Here is a 17,607-nt window from a genome sequence, read left to right as displayed (position 1 = left end):
TGCTGTCATGTACTACATTCTTATGGTTAATGATATATTCTTTTAATCTATATTTTTGTTGCTCCATGAATAAATGAAGTAAATGAAAAAAAGTACATACAAATAGTACTATAGTAATTAAATCAAACCGGTTCCTTTGAGACAGGCGTGTGTGTGTGTGTGTGTGTGTGTGTGTGTGTGTGTGTCTTCATTACTTGCTAATCACCCAATTATTTGCCACGGCTTATTGATTAATGTAGGCATGTTGCATTTATCATCTTATTTAATCCTCAAAACTGCTCTATCATTGCCACTTTACAGATAAGGACATGGAGGCCCAGAGAGGTTTAAATAGTCTGCTCAAGACCACATATCCAGTAAGTGAAAGAGTCAGTAATTAACTCTGCTGTCTCTGTTTCCAAAGCCAGAGATCTTTCCACTACACCTCATTGCTTATTAAATTGTCAATGATAATAATGGCTTGGTTATTTGCATTTGTGAAACATCTTTTATTGAAACTCTAAACATTATTGTCTTCTTTGTGATTTGGATAAAGGAAGGAAAGAACCAACGTTTATTGGACACCTTATATGTATCAGATGTAATTTTAGGCATGTTCACATACCAGACAGGTTATATTATCTTCATTTCAGATGAGGAAATGAAACTTAACAAATTAACTAAGTTACCCAGTGCCACAGCTCACAAAGGAGTTAAGAGTCAATCCTGGCACTTTCCTTCAGCAAACGCTAAACTCTATTGGAGCAGGGAGCGAGTCTGTCTTTAGTCCCTGTTATATCCCTAGTGTCTAGTACAGGCTCTGACTCTAGCACATAGTAGATGCTCAAGAAAAGTTTATTGAATGAATAGTGATTGAACCTGCTGTAAGCTGCAGTTAGAATGAATCAAGCCTTGTCTTATACTTCTTGGGGTCTTCATGATATAATGAGAAGGTTCTGAAAATGAATCAGTGAATGCAGGTATGTTTCTGATTGCAGAGCCCTTGTTCTCATCACAGTTGTGCGAGCTCAGTGATAAAATTGCTTTTCTATCATTGGGAAAACTGAGGCGCAGAAGTCACCCTGGCAAAGATTTTGCAAGTTAGTGGACAATTTGTGGCACAACTAAAATTTTGAGATTCTCACCTTTGCAGCCCCAACCTCCTAATGACCCTGTGGTCCTGGTGGGGTTATAGCTTTTCATGAATCTGGTACTTAATCATTTAAAGAGATGGCAGTTTTTCTTAAATACACCCCTTATTATGGATGTGACACACTTAGCACAGATGGTCTCAGAAGTTTTCCTGGCTTCCCCTACCCTCACAGTATCTAGTATGTTAATGTCAATATTAGCTTCACTGTTTTAGGTGACTTTGGTATGCTTCTCATTAGCTGGAACTGTGAAGAGCTCAGTTTTACCTACGCTGAGGGATCGCTAAATTCCTACTGGCATCTGAGTGCGCTGTCCCATGTCAAAAGTGAGGTCATGTTTCTCCTGGATTGTGCCTGTATCTGATGAGCCTGGGCTGGCGTGAATCCGAGACAATGAAATAATCACACCCATTAGCTCACCAGGGCCCTGTTAAGATGTGGCCTGGCTTTCCATCCATTTCTCCTGCTCGGAAAAACTGACACAATCATGGTGTGTAAAGGTTAGTAGAGATGTAACTGCTTCAACAACTGAAACTTAGCGCTATCCTATTTGGACCTGAGACCTGCCTCCCGCTTGATCTTGGGAAATGGCACTTCAGGAGCCGGGGTGCAAGGATCCTCTTTAATCTTGAGATTAAATCTTGTGATCCTCTTTAATCTTCTTGTGTGCGGTGGTAAAGTTGAATTTTCCTAACACTCTCTTTCCCCCGTCCCAGCTTCTGTGGCTAGTGGGCCAGTCTGGAACAGTGGTTCCTAAACTCTTCACTATTTATCATATTTCTCTTTATGGACCCAGCATTTCGAAGGTTTGGGTCTAGTAAACAAACCATTAAGGGTTAAATAATGATTCTGTTTTCTTGTTGATACATAGTGTCATTATGCTGCATCTTCTTCTGGCTCAGATCTTCATGGTGCTTTCTTAGGGCCACCTTCGCAGACCCTGTGACCACTCAAGTTATACCTCACAGAGTGCCCTTGACCTCACCCACAGAGCTCTTTTCACAATTATAACTAACTAATTACTTTTGTAACTATTTGTTTGTTTAGACTGTAGGCTCCACAAGCACAGGGCCCACACCTGTCTTGTGCACAGCTGTTTTCTCAGTGCCTAAGTCTTTACTTGACACATAGTGGACATTCGAGAAGCATTTGCTGGGGGAATTAATAAATTATCTGATTTAATTCCAGTGAAAATAAATTTGTCCCTTATATTGGCTTGGGAAGCCTTATCCTGTGTAAAGTTGATAGGATTTTTGATGTGTTGATGATAGCTTGACTGAAAATCACCAAGCTTAGAATAAAGGTTAACTCTGGGTGGGAGAAAAGATGGTGCCATTGGAGAGGATTACACAAGAGGCTTTCAGAATGTTGATAAGGTTCTATTTCTTAAGCTAGAGGACTCCTAGGGATTCAAGGGCCGCAGACTCACTCCTGAACTAGGGGGACATGCCAAATAAGCCACCTGCTGTTTATTCCATGCATACCCAAGGCAGAGTTGTCAGGACCACCTAAGGATTTTGTAAAAAGTGAGTGTTTTTAAGTAGCCTTAATACTTTACAGCTCTTATGATTGTTCACCTAACTGCCTTAAAAACTACCTGTTTTTCCCTGCTCGTGTCTCTGTAGACAGGCAGAGCCACTGCAAACAAACCATCCTGTCTCTCCTTTTGTGTCTACTACCTCTTGAACCCATCTCACTTTCCTAAACCACCCGCTGAAACAAAACCAAATTAAAAACTAAAAACAAACGATCAGCCAGCAATGGTCAATTGAGCACCTACTGTGTCCTTTGTATTATAAGCTGTAATTAGAATGCCTCGCGTCTTGTCCTGAGCTTCCTGGGGTCTTGTGGTGGATATCATCGTGTAAGAATGAGAGTTATTGGAGAATGGTCTGATGTCAGGGCAATTTTTTTTAGTCTTTCCTGATAATCTGATGCCCTCTCATGTGGGTCACAATGTTTGGAACGATCAGAGATATCTTGGAAAAGTCACAGCACCTGCCAACACAGCTGGGCAGGGACCCAAATGGGATGACTTGTGCGGCATTGCTCCCTGGATATTCAGAGACCACCTGATACCAGAAGCTTGTTAGGCCCAGCTCCAGGGGAGGGTCAAGGCAGCAGGCCCAATCCTCAGTCCTCTCATCAGATTGCAATGATCAAAAGTTACTTGATAAATTAGTAAGGCTGAAAATATTCTTGGCAGTTTAAACAGGCAGAGATAAGAACATACACAACGAGTTCATTATGCAAAGGCCGGAAGTGACCAAAATCATTGATTGGCTAATTATACATAACTCAAGGACCGTAATGATTCAGTCATTATGTGGGAATATTCATAAAGCACTTGAGTTCAATTCCAATAAGGAGGAGGAATGCTTCCAGGGAAATTGCAGGGTAAAGTCTGGGAATGCAGATGGTATAGGATGTTACTGGTCTGAAATGGAAAGGTTTAATGTATTACTGAGTTTTGCAAACAGATTGTTGGAAAACAGATTCTCTAAGTCTTTCCCAGCTTTCAGATGGGATGTAAAACGAGAAGCCTTAACCTTTACTTGTGGTTGTCTAAAAATCTACCCCATTTTTCCTAGGAAGGGAAGCAGTTGCCTTAACACCTTGGCCAGATTCCCAACATGTACAGGGTGGCCCATTTAAAACAGGCCCATGGATGCTTCAGAGTGAGGAAAGGGGTTCGTTGTAAAGCGCCATGTGTATGTGGGTGTTTAATGAATATGAGCTGATTAAATTGGCCACCCTGAATTATAACCTCATACCTTCCGCAGTTCCTCTCCGGTTTTTAGTTTGAGACCGTATTCTTGCTACATTTCTGCCCAAACTTGTTCGGCAGAAATGCTACTGCTGTTAAAACTGTTTGTGTTTTCTACCCAAAGTTTCTTTGTTTCAATGGGGAGCAAAAGAATCTCTCCTTGGAAATACCTCCAAGGTAATCAAAAGAGATAACCTACATGAAAGAATTGTAATTGTAATTTGGGCCTTACAAATTGCTGGCCCAGCTGCAATGACGTTCTGCATCAGTCACACCCACATCACCTCCCTTTCAAACCTTCTCTCCTCCATTTGCTTCCCTTTCTCTGGTCTAAGACAATACCAGTATCTGTCTGGAGCATATAGTGAGCTCTGCCACAAACAGAGGAGGGCTTGTATAAAGACGGAAAAGGCTTTGCTCTAGAAATCAGGTGACCTGGGCTTCTGGCTTGCTTTTGCTAATAGCCATCTGTGTGGCTTAGGGGAGTCACTGTGTCCTCACAGGCTCGAGTTCCTTCATCCATAAAAAGAAGGGGTGAGACAAAAATCAAGATTTCTCAAATTGGGGGCTGTGCAGACTTGGGGTCTGCATGTTCTGTAGGGTTTTTAATTTTTTGTTTTTATTTTAAGGATTTTTTTTTATTATTATAAAGACAATGCTTTGCAATTAAAAGACCTTTTCAAAAAGTAAATCTTAAGTTTCTTAAGTTGGTGATTCTGAAACTCAGACTAAGGTCTCCTAGAGGTTTTTAAATGTGTTTTGGGTGTCTCAAATGATTTTTCTCCTTTCGAAGGAGGCCATATCTCATTCCACTTTGAGAAACACTGGACTATTTCCATATACTCATAAACTGGATATAGAGGTGGGACAAAATATTAGCTTTAACTTTCTGACCCTCATCCTACTCGACCTAATTACTTTTGGACCACCCCAATATGTTTGAGTCTTTTAGCATATGGGCTTCTTTGGTTTTCATAACTGAAATACTCCCTGTTTTCGATCACTATATATTAATTCATAAGAGCATGTTTCTCCCAATAGCTGTTTCCCTTTCCCTTTAAGACTCAGATGAGTCAATTTATTGGTAACTGACCTGGTTGAGACCACCTTCCTCTAGAAAGTCTTCTGTGTTGGTTGAAGTGAAGAGATGAGCCACTTATCCATGACCTCAAGACTGCACAATCACAGCTGTAATTTATATATGCCTTCCACTTTCACAGTATACAAAATGCCTTCTTTCATGTAGGTTATCTTTTTTGATTCTCAGTGCAATCTTGTTTTGTAAATGAACAAGTAGCGGGAGCCCCATTTTACAGATGAAGACACTGAGGCCCAGAGAGACCTCATATCTTTTGACTCAGTTTACTTGTTCTTCCCAGTGATGCTTCTTCATCCAATAATAGCAACAGATATATACTGGGTAGCTGTTATTTGCCATATTGTGCTATTTATTCCACTGTGGTTTGTTCCAGGAAATCCTAAGTGGAGCTTCTCATTCAAGCAGAGACTAATATTGCCAGGCTTGTTCAGCCTGACATAATTCACATGATGTTATTTACTAAAAGACCTAGCTGGTCTTACCCAGCCCAGTTCCTGGTACTTAGAAATTACTCAATAAATATTTATTGGATGATGAGTGAATAGATGAACAAACCTAAAAAAAATCATCCTTCTGATAAAAATTCATACATTGGAGATAATTTTTTCTGCACAGATTCTTTCCAACATTTTTTTTAAGTTCTCAGTCAATCAGATTTGCTCAAAGACTGCCAAGTGCTCTAAAGGGAGAAGAACAGGGAACTACTGAGAAAGGGGCACTGGTAGGCCAGCAGAGGAAATCCCCTTTCTGGCTTTATCTACCTTCCTGCCTGTGATCGGTTTCCTAGGCCTCAAAGTGGATATGGGAAATGGTGTCACTTTGCCTGGAGTTGACTGAAATAATCAACTCCCACCATATGGAGAGGAGAGAAATGATGGGGACATGTGAAGAGTATGTGGAAAGGCAGATCAATGTAACCAAGTTAGAAGGTGAGGATGGAGAGCAGAAGACAGTTTCTGTGGTCAGGAAATGTCTGAATGGAAAGGGGAGAGATGTTTTGTCTGCTCCTTCCATAGTGTGGTTTGGCTGCTTTCCCGTTACTTCCCAAGAGAACTGTTAGTGACCAGGGACATCACGTTTCAATCAAGGAAGCTCTCGCTGGGCTGGTAAGCTAGGCTCCCGCGGGTGTGGTGAAGTTATAGCAGGCTGAAGAGGGAGGCTCCTGGTCACAAAGGGATCTACTCACCCTCTTCTGCTGTTGGTGGCTGCTGTGGTATCTATAAACATATAGTGTGCACTCACATACTCATAAACGCTAGTTATTGTCATATGATTGCATTGTCTGTGAAAGTGGATTGCCTGGAAAAAGTGATTCCACTTCATTTTTTATATACTCATTGTTCCTGGAACCACTTCCTGAAATTCCAGTCTTTTATTTTGCTGTCATTTTCTTAAATTGCCTCTTTCTCAGAGCCCCAGGGTTCTGGAGATGTTCTTGTGCTAAAGCATGCTTCTAAGTAGCTTCTGGGAACTGTGTGTAGTTGTCTGGCTCTGGCTGGCCAATAAGGAGGCTACTTTCCCTCCCAATTATTCCTCTCTGACAGGGGTTGTGGGTCATATTGAAAAGCTAAGGATGTGAGGGCACCAGAGTGAAATTGCAGAGCATAGTCACCCAACGAAACTGAAACACACATGATTTACTGACCACACGCATGGTCTCGGAATGACATCTCACTTAAGGAGTAGAAGCCAAGGATTGTGGTTAGTGCCCCAGCAGGCCCCAGATGGTTAGAGTTAATATACACCTATGCTTTCTGCCAGGTAGTTTTCATCAGTTTCCTCAGGATGTCAGTGTGTGTGTGTATAATTAAGAGTATTTAATCACATTATAATTCCCCACAGAGAGATGGAGTGGGGTATGCAGTAGGGATCACTGGCTTTTACAGTCACGGCGAGAGTCATCAGTTAAAAAAGAAACCGAGAAAAGCCAAGTCTCTGGGCTATGTCTTTGCCATAACTCATCAGAAGCTGGGTTGGTACCACCCCTCCAGTGTCACTTCAGTGAAAACATAATCCCATATCTTTTGCTGATCTCAGGGTTCTCGGTGTTAAGTTAGAATACTTGGGTTGCAGAAGGAAAGCTGTGTTCTAATTCTCCCTCCGTTGAGGCCGTGTTTGTGGAAACCCATAAGAGGCAACGTTCAGTCTTGTAAAAATAAATGAGGTGAGCACTTCAATCATTTTAAGTTAGATCTGATCAACAGAGTGAGTTTAGCCAACATCCACTGATAGGCTTCTAAGTTAAAAGAACAGAACCTAAGCCCTGAAATCATTTTTATGTTTATGTTAAATCCTTCACTTTTTCTAATTTTCCTAAATATTCTCTTTTCTTCATCCTGTCAATTGCCAAATTTAGCTGCTGGAAGTGATTTCTTATTTTGGATGAGGAAACCAAGTTCCATTGACAGTAAGTGACTTTTAGGATCACACAGCTACTTAGCTAGTCTTTCCACTTCACCAGATAGTCATCCCTGGGAAATATATTTTTACCTATTCCTTAGAAGAATTTTGCTAATGTGAGCTTCACTTAAAGCAATACTGTTTTATTTTCTAATTCCCTTAAGTTGATCATGGTGAATTTTCTGTTTAAATGCCATAGAGTAGAGTTTCCCTATAATTAGGTTCTAAAACCATTTCTTCATTCATTCACTAATGAATGAATAGCTACTGCAGATGACATTTTGTCAGGCACTCTGCTATGTCTAGTCCCACAAGGACTCAGAACTTAATACTCTTTGAATGCTACTCAGTATAGTTGATTTGCTCACCTATGTGAATGAAATTAAGATTTCAAGGTTGTATTCCTTTATCTGGCTTTAACTTGGGCCAGCCATCTCACTGATTGGACCAGCATAAATGTATCCTGGTTAGTCTAAAAACCACTTTAAAGACATATCCTACTGATGGTATTTTGATAGCTTCCTAGGATATGAAGGTGACATGGTTAAAACTTGAAAGGACTCTTGGGGACAAGTGGAAAAAAATAAACCTCTTGTTAAATTACCAGCACAGTGTCACGTGGCTTTTTCTGGCTCAACTGGGCCTAGCCCTTTTGGTCTTTAGACTCAGACCACTGTACTTTCTGACACCAGATGGCCTTGTTTATATTCCTTAGATTCCTTTAGTTTGCTCTGATTCTTCTTTCCAGATAAGAAACCAACTGGGAAAAAAAGCAGTTAATTCTTTTTTTTTTTTTTAAACATCTTTATTGGAGTATAATTGCTTTACAATGGTGTGTTAGTTTCTGCTTTATAACAAAGTGAATCAGTTATACATATACATATGTCCCCATATCTCTTCCCTCTTGCATCTCCCTCCCTCCCTCCAACCCTCCCTATCCTACCCCTCTAGGTGGTCACAAAGCACGGAGCTGATCTCCCTGTGCTATGCGGCTGCTTCCCACTAGCTAGCTATTTTACATTTGGTAGTGTATATATGTCTATGCCACTCTCTCACTTTGTCCCAGCTTACCCTTCCCCCTCCCCGTGTCCTCAAGTCCATTCTCTAGTAGGTCTGTGTCTTTATTCCCATCTTGCCCCTAGGTTCTTCATGACCTTTTTTTTTTTTTTTTTTAGATTCCATATATATATGTGTTAGCATATGGTATTTGTTTTTCTCTTTCTGACTTACTTCACTCTGTATGACAGACTCTAGGTCCATCCACCTCACTACAAATAACTCAATTTCGTTTCTTTTTATGGCTGAGTAATATTCCATTGTATATATGTGCCACATCTTCTTTATCCATTCATCTGTTCATGGACACTTAGGTTGCTTCCATATCCTGGCTATTGTAAATAGAGCTGCAATGAACATTTTGGTACATGACTCTCTTTGAATTATGGTTTTCTCAGGGTATATGCCCAGTAGTGGGATTGCTGGGGCGTATGGTAGTTCTATTTTTAGTTTTTTAAGGAACCTCCATACTGTTCTCCATAGTGGCTGTATCAATTTACATTCCCACCAACAGTGCAAGAGGGTTCCCTTTTCTCCACACCCTCTCCAGCATTTATTGTTTGTTAATTTTTTGATGATGGCCCTTCTGACCAGTGTGAGATATCTCATTGTAATTTTTGCATTTCTCTAATGATTAATGATGTTGAGCATTCTTTCATGTGTTTGTTGGCAATCTGTATATCTTCTTTGGAGAAATGTCTATTTAGGTCTTCTGTCCATTTTTGGATTGGGTTGTTTGTTTTTTTGATATTGAGCTGCATGAGCTGCTTGTAAATTTTGGAGATTAATCCTTTGTCAGTTGCTTCATTTGCAAATATTTTCTCCCATTCTGAGGGTTGTCTTTTCGTCTTGTTTATGGTTTCCTTTGCTGTGCAAAAGCTTTTAAGTTTCATTAGGTCCCATTTGTTTATTTTTGTTTTTATTTCCATTTCTCTAGGAAGTGGGTCAAAAAGGATCTTGCTGTGATTTATGTCATAGAATGTTCTGCCTATGTTTTCCTCTAAGAGTCTTATAGTGTCTGGCCTTACATTTAGGTCTTTAATCCATTTTGAGTTTATTTTTGTGTATGGTGTTAGGGAGTGTTCTAATTTCATTCTTTTACATGTAGCTATCCAGTTTTCCCAGCACCACTTATTGAAGAGGCTGTCTTTTCTCCATTGTATATTCTTGCCTCCTTTATCAAAGATAAGGTGACCATATGTGCGTGGGTTTATCTCTGGGCTTTCTATCCTGTTCCATTGATCTATATTTCTGTTTTTGTGCCAGCACCATACTGTCTTGATTACTATAGCTTTGTAGTATAGTCTGAAGTCAGGGAGCCTGATTCCTCCAGCTCTGTTTTTCCTTCTCAAGATTGCTTTGGCTATTCGGGGTCTTTTGTGTTTCCATACAAATTGTGAAATTTTTTCTTCTAGTTCTGTGAAAAATGCCAGTGGTAGTTTGATAGGGATTGCTTTGAATCTGTAGATTGCTTTGAGTAGTATAGTCATTTTCACAATGTTGATTTTTCCAATCCAAGAACATGGTATATCTCTCCATCTATTTGTATCATCTTTAATTTCTTTCATCAGTGTATTATAATTTTCTGCATACAGGTCTTTCATCTCCTTAGGTAGGTTTATTCCTAGATATTTTATTCTTTTTGTTGCAGTGGTAAATGGGAGTGTTTTCTTAATTTCACTTTCAGATTTTTCATCATTAGTGTATAGGAATGCAAGAGATTTCTGTGCATTAATTTTGTATCGTGCTACTTTACCAAATTCATTGTTTAGCTTTAGTAGTTTTCTGGTAGCATCTTTAGGATTCTCTATGTATAGTATCATGTCATCTGCAAACAGTGACAGCTTTACTTCTTTTCTGATTTGGATTCCTTCTATTTCAAAAAGCAAATTAATTCTTAATTTGCTCTTAAATGTCTACCCATTGGAAGCACTCAATGCCTCTTGTCATTTGGTGCTGGTTCTCCTTCAGTATTTCATTCTCTTTGGCTGCTTAAGAGTTGAATTCTTATTAAGCAAGATAAAAATATATATTACAAGCTGATTATTTAACTTTTCAGAGCATCAGCCATAAGTTTATACTGTCTCCCATTCAAGCTTTTTCAGAATTTTTAGCTCTACCATGTATACTAGTATACCAGTTATTCTCAACCAGGGGTAATGTTGCCACCCCAGGGGATGTTTTGCAATGTCTGAGGTCATTTTGTTTATAACAACTGGAGGGGGATGCTTCTGGAGGATGCCATTAAATATCCTACAGTGTACAAGACAGCCCCCACAAGCAAGACTTATCCAGCCCAAAATGCCAGCAGTGCTGAGGCTGAGAAACCCTATAGTGTACAATGCAGGAAATGTAACTGAACTAGATGCTGATCACTTACCAGTTTCACTTCTTCAGGATATCCTCCTCTTTTTACAAGGAGGTTGTATCTAGTTACTTCCCATGAAAGACAGCTGACCCTTAGGGTTGGAAAGTGAAGTACCACTTCCAAAAAGGTTGTATTTGGTTCCCTCAGAGTGTTACTTTCTGTACCCCGTGTTCAAGGTCTCCACCAGCATATTTTGCTGCCTCTAATTATCAGGCATATGATCAAGGGTCTAATATAAGTATTTCTCCAGAATTCCGTTGGTCTAAAGTTGACCCTGCTGGCTGACAAGCTGCAGAGACTTACAGCTGATCACTTTTACTGTGTCAGTCCCAAGGCCCTGTTCTAAGAAGACAGAGGTGAGCAGGTAGCCCCCAGAGGGTCACTGGGTGGGAAAGTTTGGAGATATGGGCAGGAGTGAGAAGCCTGCTTACAGGCCTCTTTCTCAATATCCCTATTTAGGTGCATGGTCTATTGAATAATTCAGTGACCACTGAAGTTTCTTCTCATGAGTCAGCTTTTTCACTTTGCAAAAGTGAAACCCATTTGCATCAATGAAGTTTAACTTAATTTTTCTTTTAAGTTTCTTATTACCTTATTGAATGAAATAACTAGGCAGAATAGGAGGAGGGGGTGACATTTACCAAAACGCATAAGTCAGGGATTTTTTTTTAGACTTCTTTTTCATTCTGAAGATCTTCTGTTGTTTACATACTGGAATTTTATTATTAAAGAGATTATTGTAAAATGAACCAGTTTTCAAAGTAGGAGGCAGGATTTTCCAGTATGGCTCAGTCCGGGCTAGCCTCAGTGCCAGGTGAGTCTCTGAGCAGCGGACACAGTAATACCACCTGGAAACAATGACCATTGAAAAAGAAGCAGAAAAAAAGCAAATCCCTAAAAGAGGTACAGAGTAGTAAATAACTTGTAAAGCAGTTGTTTGCCTCCCAAAGTGGCAAGGTCTGGTCTAAGCCTGCACGAACATTGTCGATCACATGTGATAAGTGCCTGTGAAGGAAACTGTTCCGCAGACTGTAGTTCTGACTAAAGGAAACTTATTTCAGGTTCAGAATAAAAGTTCCCTTTTCTTGTTTTCATCCCCAAGTAATAAATTATGCCCCTTTATAAGCATTCTCATATGCAACTGTGTGCCTTTTAAGCAGTTGTTATGAGGAATTATATGTCAAGTATAAAATAACAAGAATTCAATAAAATTAACTTTGTTTTTCCTCTAGAACCAAAGGTCAATATCTCTCCAAAGTTGTCTGAAAGACCTCGTCCTCGCCACTACACCCCACCTGTGGTTGATGGTTATATTTAGAAGGCAGTGTTACAGCTTTTTTTTCATGCAGGATGGTTTCTCTGTGACTGTGATCTGCCGAGATGGACCGAGAGGGCCGGGCAGAGTTAGATAGCATGAGGACACAGGAGAAGCTAGTGGGAGTGCATTGCAAGCAGAGATGGGAGAGTTAAGTTACTGCAATTGCCATCTGTCTCTGTTTTGCTCACTCATTAGCTCGGACACCACATTGTGTTAATCCTCACTTCCCCTGGCTATGAGCTTGCTCCAGGTCTCCTGGGAGTAGTGGGACTGCTCAGCCTGACTCTCCCATCAGCTGGGCCACCGCCTCCCGCAGTGGGCAGCTTGCCAGGCCTGCACCCTTCACTGCTGCATCACCCCGAGGTGAAGCCTCCCCTCAGCCCGCAGAACAGGAATGGAAGCCTCTGGACTTGACTCATTCTTCCAAAAGACCCTTAGAGCCAGTGTGATAGATGTCGGCCTTTCATCCACTAGCATCCTCTTCCTTCCTAGCACCTCCTCAAGGCAACTGCAGTTTCGGGCTGACCACTACGTACCATCGGCCAAATGCTCTTCCATCCTTTCTTAAAATGCTGAAGGGCACAAGAGCCCATCCGGCAGCTAAGAACGAGTAAGGCCTAATTTGTCCCCGAGGACAGTGTCCAGGAGGACATGTCTTACTTCTGGTCCTAGTCTAGCATGAAGAACATCCAATGATGACTCAGCATTTTCTGCGAATAGTTGTTCAGGAGTGTCATCGTCTCTGACAAGCTGGTTGGGATACGCAAATCATCCCTATTCACTTATTTTGACCTCTCTGGCCCTTGGTTTTCTCATCTGTGAAAGGGTGTTTTCTGAGAAGGACTAAATATTTTGTGAAGTCTTCTCCAGCTCTAAAAATGAAAGTACGCTGTACTTGTTAGTATTGAAATTTACTAATACTGCCTGCCAGACACTGGTCTAGGCATTTAACGTATATGAACTCATTTCATGGTACCTATGAGGTAGGTACTATTACTATCTCTGGTTTACAGATGAGGAAACTGAGACACTGAGAGATTAAGTAGTTTGTCCAAAGGCAAACAGCTAATAAGTAGCAGAGCCAGAATTGATACCCAGAGCTCGGCTCCAGAGTCTGTGCTTTTAGCCACTTACTGTGGTCACTTAAGGTGGTCCCTTAATCTGCTCTATTTCCTCAGCATTCTTCCCAGAATTTGCAGGTTCTTCAGATGTGCTCTTATCAACATTTAGGGCAGTGTACTCTGGAAGTTTTAGTTGCCCCTTTCTTTGCAAATAAAAACTTTGAGATAAAAGCAGGGACTTACATAAGGCCACGCATAAGCTCTTGGCAGAAACCAGGAGCACTGCTTTCCTGCCGGGGGCTCCATCTGCTAAGTGTCTCTCCCACTCATCATGAGCAGAAAATTCGAATATTAGAGGTTAAGTATTCTCTGACCTGCTTAACCCTTTCAACCAGGGCAAATCAGGAACAGCTCCATAGAGAGTTGGGTTAAGTTCCCAACTCAAATGATGAATGATCTATGCAGGATATAAAGCATTTACAAGCCTATGACTCACATGAATGTAGCAATAACATACCATTCCCCATTCCTCTCCTTGGCACTAAATAGCTCACACCTCTCGGGATGGCGGGAGTTACAGCTAATTCTGCAGGATTCCTCCCACATTCAGTGCCTGTGGGGCTCATCGAGGAATTTTAACAGCGGCAGATGACGGAGAGCTTGCTCTTTTTGGTCCTTTCTGACTCTCTGCCCTGATACTGCCAAGTACCCCTTCGGCCTTTACCATCTCCTCCAGTCTCCCTGAATTGCATGTGCCTTTAGCATTAGACATTTTGAAAGCCAGTCCAGAACTTCTCTTTAGGGGATTCTCTCTCTTCTCATCCCAGGAGGGCTTCGCATCAAGCAATGGGAAGGTGATTGTTTTAGCCTCTCATTTAGTCCTGCCTTTCCACCTTGCTGGCACTAATTGCCTGCAGTGATATCCCAGGAACGTGGACCACATATTCTCTTAGGATGCCCAAAGAGTGGTTTGTGACATGGGAAAGCTGGAATCGAGCTGAAACTGTACACTGATATCATCTCTCCCGTTCAGGTCTGGACCTATAGCAGAATGAAAAACAGTACTGAGATACCAAAATTATTTATGGCATTTAAATCACAAAGCAATTTAGGCGATGGTAATCAGGGATGGTGGCTGCTTTTTCCTCAGTGAAGTTAAACTATTGACCCGTTCCCCTCAAACTCCAGTTCCATGTTTAACCAAAGACACAGAAATAAATGTGTGTTGGCAGGAAGACAAACCCTGAGATGAAGCAGGAGGGATGTTGGCTGATAGAAAGGCTGTTCTTTTCATTTCTTTTACATTGCAGCAGTCTCAGATGGAAAGTATCCAGGTAACTTGTAGCGCCTGCACCTTATTAAACTCCTGTTTGATTCAGAATTTACAGTTAAAATGCACCTGGAGTACTTCAAGCTAGAACAAGACTTTGGTTCATTTGTTCTCAAAAGTGATGTACAAATTGATGGTGCAACCTACAGCAAGTAACAGAAAAAACTTTCAGAATAGAATTTTTGTTAATGCCTTTATTTCTTGATTTATAAATTCAACAATGCTGATTTAGTGTCAACTGTTTGACAGATGTTTTGCCTTTAAAGCAGGATGCACCCATGGGCGTGTTTTCTCTATATTTATGAGTTAAGCCTCTTTTTATTGCATGTGACAGAAACCATACTTGAAGTAGCATAAGCAGAAAGTGGAAATTCTCATAAGGATACTGGCATATCTATAGAAGCTAAGGACTAGGACATAGCTGACTTCAGGAACAGACGGGACCAGTGTTAACAAGTCAGTCTCTCTCTCTCTCTCTCTCTCTCTCAAGCACTCTTACACACACACACACACACACACACACACACACACACACACACCCTGTTCATCTTTTCTAAAAGAACTTCCACCAAATGGATATCCCCCTAGACCTGCACTGTTGATACAATAGTCACTAGATACATGTGGCTATTAAGCACCTGAAATGTACTATAAGTGTGAAATACACACTGGATTTCAGAGATTTAGTATCAGGGAAAATAATGTAAAATATCTTACTTTTCATATTGATTACATGTTGACATGATAATGTTTTGGATATGTTGTACTAAATGAAATATATTATTCACATTTATTTCACCTTTTTCTTTTTTTTTAATGTGGCTATTAGAAAATTTTAAATTACATTTGTGGGCTACGTCACATTTTTATTGGACAGTGCTTTTCTAAATGGTTTTACCAAAAATCTACAGCAACACAAATCTCCCCATTCCTGACTTGGCTTTACTTGAGGAACACTGAAGGGCAAGCAGAGACACAAATCATTAAATATATATCATCCTACTGCATCTTTTTCCTTTCCGTTTACCATTCACGGTAACTTCTACTTGAGCTGTAACAGTTTCTTCTTTTTGGAAGTGGATTTATATACTCACTCACTTCAAAAATATTTATTGAGTGTCTATTCTGTGCCAGGACTTGCATTAGGCACTGGGGATACAAAGTCCTGGCCTTCACAGAGCCTCTCTTCTAGCAAAGGTAGCCACTTTTGCTTGTTTTTATGAATGCACGCTCAGTGCAGGACGTGCACCTCCCGATGTGGCCGCATCTGGTCCAGGCTGATTCATCAAGCCTTATAGTGAGGCTGAGTCAAATGAAAACCTGGATTTCCAGAGTCACCATCAACACAGTGTTGTCAAGAGAGATGTGAAGGACACTGATATGCACAAATCAGGACCCTTCCATGAATATAATTTTGTGTTTCTCTTCCTGCTTTCACGGAGCCTGGTTCCAGAGCCCCTTTCTCAGAGATGGAGCTATGGAGATAATGTAGTCTCCTCCTTGTGGTCGCCACCACCCAAAGGAGACTGTTGTACGACTGAAAGCACAGTCTGACATATCTCTCCCCACCCAAAAGTAATAGTCGTTTCTCTAGACTTTTTGACAGTATGTGTGAGGAAGCCTCTAGATGCAGGTTTGGTTTGGTTTGGTTTTCATTTAAGTAACTTTAAAAATGCAGCATAACGCAAATAAAAAAGTGTACACATTGTAAGTGTACAACTCCGTGAACTTTTCCAGCAAACACACATGTGTAACCAGCACCAGATTAAAAAACAGAACATCAGTATACCCTAGAAGCTCCCCATTTCTATCACTACCCTGAACCCCCCACCAAAGGTAACCACTATCCAGATTTCTACAAACATAGATTAGTTTTGCCTGTATTTAAACTTCATATAAACAGAATCACATAGTAGGTTTTCTTTGGTAATGCTGTCTTTTGCTCAACATTATATTTATAAAATTTTTCCATGTTGCTGTATGAACCAATAGAAAATATAGATAACCAAAAAAGAAAATAAAACTTATAATGCCCTTCCAGTAAGATAATGTAAAATATCAGTGTTTATAATTCTATCCACATTTCTACACACATAAGTACTTATGTAAATTTTTTTTCAAAAATTAGACCAGGGCTTCCCTGGTGGCACAGTGGTTGAGAATCTGCCTGCCAATGCAGGGGACACGGGTTCGAGCCCTGGTCTGGGAAGATCCCACATGCCGCGGAGCCACTAGGCCCGTGAGCCACAACTACTGAGCCTGCGCGTCTGGAGCCTGTGCTCCGCAACAAGAGAGGCCGCGATAGTGAGGGGCCCGCGCACCGCGTTGAAGAGTGGCCCCCGCTTGCCACAACTAGAGAAAGCCCTCGCACAGAAACGAAGACCCAACACAGCCAAAATAAATAAATAAATAAATAAATAAATAGCGTTCCTTTTAAAAAAAAAAAAAGTCCCTTCCAAATCCATTCTCAAAAAAAAAAAAAAAAAAAAAATTAGACCATAGTGCACATACTACTTTGCAATTTGCTTTTTTGTTTAATATATCAGCTCTACCAAAGTATCCTAACTGTTGGTCTATCTTAAGGAGGCTGCATTCTGAATTGACCTGAAAGGTAATATAGAAAAGTGGAAACTTACGTTTAAAAAAAATCAGGAACACACATTGTTATCTGTATTAGTCATTTTGATAGATCTGGATTTGATCCATCCTGGTCAGGCTTCCAGAAGACTTCTGAATAAAGGTAGTAAGCAAATGGATGGTGAGTCACCAGGGAAATCCGATACTCAGGATGGAGTTGGACCTCTTGTTTCTCAATGAATCTTCTAAATTTCTCTCTACCATTTTAAATCCAGGTTTTCTGATAACGTGTAACCCATTCAGAATCCAGATAATTCTGTGAGTGGTTTATTAGAGTCTCTGTTCAACTCGTAGCTTACTCTCTTACCTGAGACAAGTCTATAAAATGTTCCTTATTGCTCAAATGGAGAACCTCATTGACACACCTGTTTGGGATCATAAGAAATAATACATATTGCTGAATGTTCTTGAATGAAAAATTCCTTGGAGTTGCTGACTATT

The 17,607-nt window shown here is 40.6% G+C and overlaps 1 protein-coding gene across 4 annotated transcripts in view; it reads left to right on the top strand.

Annotated features, from left to right (window-relative positions):
- The window catches only part of RAD51B (RAD51 paralog B), a 701,477-nt gene that overhangs the window by 521,295 nt on the left and 162,575 nt on the right, over nucleotides 1–17,607 (top strand). The window lies entirely within an intron of this gene.

Source organism: Eschrichtius robustus, chromosome 1 (assembly GCF_028021215.1).
Source record: "Eschrichtius robustus isolate mEscRob2 chromosome 1, mEscRob2.pri, whole genome shotgun sequence".
NCBI lineage: Eukaryota > Metazoa > Chordata > Mammalia > Artiodactyla > Eschrichtiidae > Eschrichtius > Eschrichtius robustus.
This window is presented reverse-complemented; position numbering and strand designations above follow the sequence as displayed.